This window comes from Elephantulus edwardii, unplaced genomic scaffold, assembly GCF_000299155.1.
Source record: "Elephantulus edwardii isolate Elephantulus edwardi_28Jun2011 unplaced genomic scaffold, EleEdw1.0 scaffold00003, whole genome shotgun sequence".
Taxonomy (NCBI): domain Eukaryota; kingdom Metazoa; phylum Chordata; class Mammalia; order Macroscelidea; family Macroscelididae; genus Elephantulus; species Elephantulus edwardii.
In genome coordinates this window covers 19,529,094-19,534,981 of record NW_006399753.1, presented here as the reverse complement: position 1 = coordinate 19,534,981, position 5,888 = coordinate 19,529,094, and positions in this window count along the sequence as shown.

The window sequence follows — 5,888 nt, the reverse complement described above, 5'->3', positions numbered from 1 at the left end:
AAGAAAAGCAGGGAGGTCTAGTACTAGTCTGTATGGAGTTGCATTGCTAAATCAAAATTTTATAACAACAACAACAAAAAAAATCATTTGTGAACTCTAAAATCCCATCCTTTCAGTTCCAGATAAGTAGTTTGAAAGCATCTTTGACCTTCCTCAGAAATCCCCCTGATCCCGGATGGAATAGTGAGATTCTTTGACAGTTTGGAAATGAGATGTGAAATTCTAATTAGGTGTTATTGGTGCTTCAGCACAGATTTCCTGTCAAATCAGGTAATAAAACCATTGGACCATTAATGAGTCGGAAGTGAGAAACTGTAAACAAAACTTTCAAGATCCTCACCCTCATTTTCTAGATCCTAGGCTTTACCTCACCTCAGGTCCAGTTATTGTTCTTGCCTTTGCCTTCTGTAAAATAACCCTTGATTATTGTAGTAAATTCTGTCCTTTTTAGATTGTTGTTGTCAAGTACTCAAAACTGTCAAGAATCAACCCATTACTGACCCTCCAATAGGTCTTCAGAGGCAGTAAAACACACAGGAGAAGACTGCCTGTGTTTCTCCCTCAGTTCAGCTGATGGTCTCAAACCACATACCTTTGTGTTATCTGTACAATTCCTTACCATTGAGCCACTGAGTGAGTTGTTATACAATTATCCTGACAAAGGGGACTATTAGGTTCTTTCATGTAGAACTAAATCTGTTTAGTTATAGTTCCTGGAACTGTGTTCTAGACTATGTTAGCACGTGTGAAAAGAGAAAATGAAATAACAGAATAACTATATGACTTTCAAAATATATACTAAATATCCACTCCAAGAATTCTTATCTCCTCTATTGGTAGCATTACAGCTTTGCTTTAAAAATTAAATTTATCACCATGCATGAACCTTACATCTTTAAGAAAAACATGAATTTGTTTCCCAAACATTTCTTTTTAAAAAGTAAAAATAAATCAACAACAAAATGCCTTTGATTAAAAAATGTTAACAAAAGAAGTCTGTGATCCCTATGATAACATTGCACACTAGAACTTCTACTATTAAAGGAGAAACATTTTTTGACAGAGTTTGTATGCCCAGCCCATAATTACTGGCTAGACTTCCACGGAAGCTGCCATTACCATATAGCCAAGTTTAAATAAGAGGCATTTTGGATAGAGACTGTTTCTTTGTAAGATTATTGCTCCAATATTAGTGCATAGGATATTTTCAGAGAATCTGAAATTCTAGATCTTATGTGATTTTTTTTATAGTTCAATATGCTGGCTGGAGAAGAGTGTTGAATATACCATGGACTTCTAGGAGAACAAACACTGACCACCAGTGTTCTCCAGAACAATCCTTCCCTGAACACACACATAGCTCCCTTTCTGGGAGCTAACTTTTCTTATTGGTCTGTTTCTCTAACTAGTTACAAGTCCATCTACCACAGGCTGAGGAGGGAGAAAGGGAAATGGCATGAATTCCCCTGACTCCCTCCTCTCAAATGATGTCATATGCACCTCTTGCTGAGGTGTGCCTGTTAATGCTTACTTTCCTCTTTTACAACCCCCCTATAGCTTCTGACAGAGGCTCTTGGGGAGAGACTGTAAATTAATTTAGCATTATGCTAACCATCTTTTCAGCATCACTTCCTTGCTTGGGGCTTTGTCTCTAAATTGCTTTCACAAAGTTCTTTGTGAGTGCCTACAATCTGTTTTAAGGGAGGCCTGCAGAGAGGAAATTTGTTCCAGGAAGGCAAATACTATTAACTACAAAATGCAAAGAGAAGCAGAGTGCTTTGCAAATAACGCCTGACAAACAGACAGGGCCAGGTGTGAAGGCTGGTTTATATCCTCCCAGGGTAGATAGCCATGTGTATTACGCTTTGGCCGCTGCTGGTCATCCTGGAAATATGCCCTTCTCCCCTAGGACATCCTTGTGAGCTAGCTCTCCAGGTGGAGAACAACAGTTCCTTGCTGCTCAGCTACTCTAAGAAGAGGAAATATGGGCCCAAGTTAACAAAAGCCCAAGACACGGGAAATGTGTGACCAGTGGTGAAACAAACAAATAACTGTTGGGCAGGATGAGGAGATAGTCAGGTCCTTTGACCTGAGAGAGCGCGTTCCTCTGAGATGCAATGGGAAGCCAAACTCTTTCCTACTTTCAATACTCTTTTTCCCAGGAAGAAGTTATTACTCCAGTATGTCTGAGACTCATAAAACAAGACTTATGCTGTGTCTTGGAGACAATAGACTGTGACATTATTTCTGTGTAGCCTGCAGATCCTAGATATGTAGCCTAAAAGTCCTGGGGGAGGAGGAGAAAATGAAAAAGATAGAGATGGTAGCAGAAAGGGACTGGCTTGAGCATTCACAGGGCTTCTAATCCCAGTTCTAGATGCCAGGATTAAACTCTTTCTAAATCCCGGTTCCTTTGTCTGTAAAATGGAGTTTATAATTTGGAAGCAGCTATATTAAGTGAGTTTATGAGAGTAAGAAATCCCTAGAAAATATGGAATAATAATCAAAGAGTGAAAGAGATTAAGAAAACAACATGATCAAATCTAGTGTAGTATTTTGAGTTGGAACTTGGAACAGCAACAAGGTGTGTGTGTGTGTGTGTGTGTGTGTGTGTGTGCGCGTGCGCACGTACACACACATTTATGATGGAAAATTGGTGGAATATGAATAAAGTTTTTAGAGGATTTAATGTTATCATTCTACTACTAGAATATTTTTCTAATATTGTGATTGTTAGATGCCTTCACCGTGAGTCCGACTCATAGCAACTTTATGAGCCACAGACTTTAACCCTGTCCTATCCTGTGCCATTCCCATCAGCTCTGACACACTTGAGCCCATTGCTGCAGTCACTGTGTCTATCCGTATCATTGAGAGTCTTCTCTTTCACTGACTCTCCACCTTTCCAGGCAAGATGTCCCCTTTAAAGGAATAGCTTCTTTTATTTCTGAAATATATTGATACTAACATAAGCTGCTCAAAGGATGCACAGAAAGTCTTCCAACTATCTTTGCGACTCTTCTGTAAATATAAACTCATTTAAAATTTTCTAAAAATTAGAGTCCTATTGCTGAAAATACGCTGCCCTCTTTTTGCAGCCTAATTAAGTCATCTTTGCTTTTCAAGTCCCTGTTCATCTGCTATTTCCTTAGCAATGTCTTGGTCAGACTCTTCTTTGATTTCCAAGACTATTCTTTACTACAATCTGAAGGTATTCATTTATATCAAGCTCAAATTCTTGAACCTCTACTCTTTAGAGATTTGTTTGTTGTTGTTAAGTGCCATCAAGTTGTCGGCGACTCATAGTGATCCAATGAACGAAAGTCCTAAACACCTGTATAACTTTCGTCCTTTCTCCGGGTTCATAGGGTTTCCAGGGGCAAGCTATTCTTTTCTGTGTAAATTTATTTGACAGACTCAAAGTCTATTGATCACTCATGCCTGGCAGTGATTTTCTTTGATGATATTAAACTCTTGCCAATATCTTATTGAGAAAAATCAGGATTTTGTTAAAGAACAGAAAAAAGAAAAGGAAGAGGTGGCCGGCATTAAGAAGTTACCGGGCAGAGTGGTCAAGAGTTTGAACATCAGCTCGTATAAACATGCTCAACAGAATAGCTTCCATTTCCTTGTTCTTAAGTAGAGTTGAGACAACCATGACTCATAAAGACCCTGTGAACATCACATTAAAACATTGTCTCACTCTGCACTGTTGCCACTGTCTCTACCATGCTCAAGTCCATTACTGGGTGAGTCCATCTCACCTCTTCTGATAAGTTTCATGATTTTTGCCTGTAGTAACTTTCCTTCAAGACAGATTTGTTCTTTAAAACCTTTGTTAGGAAATTGAGTTTGTCTCTATTTGGATTTCCTTAAAAAGATGCTACCAATCAAGGATACACTTTAGGTAGTTTATTAGAAACAGGATTTCAAGAAATTCTTATAATTGGATAAGGAATGAAGGTAGAAGAGATAGATGGGGAGAGTGTAAATTATTAAGCCATTTGCCACTGTGGGGAAGAAGAGCTTAATCCTACGGGGCAGGCTCCAGAGTTGGTGAAATAGGAGACACAGAGTTCTCTCACCCAGAGGGTAGAGGAGCCAGACTCCTTGCCCACTAACGCCCACCATTAGCATTTACTGTGTGTGCAGGAAGTCACGTAGAATGCCCAGTCTGCTGTGATGCTGCCGTTGAACATTCTCAGACTGGAAATTGATGGTGCGCACATGGCAGGAGAGGATATGGATGGAGCACAAGCAGTGAGATCAAGCTGTTGTCTTCCAACTGCAATTCTACCACATAACAGCCATGGGGCTTGGAATATGTGGCTCTGTGCCCTTCTCACTGATGATGATCAAGGAAAAGCAGCATAAGATTTTTGAAAAAAAAATGAAGAGACTGATCGTATGAACGCATTTAACTCATGATTTTTTACATGAACATGACTGAGTAATTCCTCTTCTCCCACCCAGGCTCTCACTGTACCGTACCCATGCTGACCGTGGTAGACTTAGAATAATGGCCTTGAGGATTGTACTAGGTAAGGAAACCAAGCACACGCATCGTTCCAGGCTGGTGTAAGTGAAGTTTCCGCTCATTAAAGTGGGGGAAATGAGGCTGGAGGAGAGAACAGAGTAGGAGACAGAAAACAGCGTGATGAGAATGGAAGGACACTAAGAACCTGGAGAAAGGATGAAAGTCACACAAGGATTGAGAACTTTCATTCATAGAGTCGCTATGAATCACCTAAGACTCAACGGCACTTAATAACAGTGGTAAGAAGCTGTGCTGCAATCCCAAAGGCATGTAGTTCAAATGCACCAGCAGCACTGCAGGACAAGGATGAAAATCTCTTCTCATGCAATTTACTGCCTCTGAAAACCCACTGAAGGGTCAGCTATGGGTTGACTCCAATCTAACAGCATACAATAACATGAGGAAATAGAGAATCCCTGGATGATGCAAATAGCCCATTCAGCTAGTAGCCAAAAGGTTGAAGGTTCAGTTACACTCATGGATGCCTTGGAAGAAAAACCTTCATTATCTGCCTTTGAAAACTCATTACTGAAACTCTGAGGACCGCAGTTTTACTGTGGGGTCTGAGACATCTTCCCACTTCCTTTTCTTACCTCCCCAGCCTGTGGGAGGCATGTAACTAGTTAGAGGTGAAGATCCATAAGAAAGATTAGTTTCCAAAGAGGGAAATATGTGTATGTTCAAGGCTGGATTGGGCTGGAGAACACATGGACTAGCCATGAGTCACAGTTGATATGACAGCTATTGATCTGGTTTACCAAGAAAAGCCCACTGTCATCCAGTCTACTTGGACTAATAATAACCCGCTCAGCAGGACAGGGTGGAGATGCTCCTTGAAGTTTTCAAGGCTGTCAGTCTTTACAGAAGCAAACTGCCTTATCACACTCTGCAGAACAGCTGGTAGGTTAGAACTATTAACCTTTTGGTTAGAAGCTCAATGTTTTAACCAGTATGCCAGCAGAACGCCTTCAGTTTGGGTGGAAGAAACAGGAACGTTTGCAGGAGTGGTTTTCTTTCAGCTGAGGCAGGCATCTCCTGGGGAATCCTTGACCATAAGGCCCAGTTAGCTCTTCAACATACATATTGCATATTTTAGCCTTTGGTTTGAGGCATCAAGATGTTTTTAATGAAGTATATCTATGGTACTTTGTCAGAAGCTACTCAGAAAATAACTAATATATTTTCCATTTCTTAGGGCCTTAGGGAAAGATAGTATTAAAAACTGTTATACAGAGATTCTTCTTAAGACCTTCCCAGCTTGGCCGTACATGTTCATATCCTTGAAGATGTATCATGGGGGTGTTGCAACCTAGAAGACACAAATTTGACTAACAAGTTATAAGTACATGAG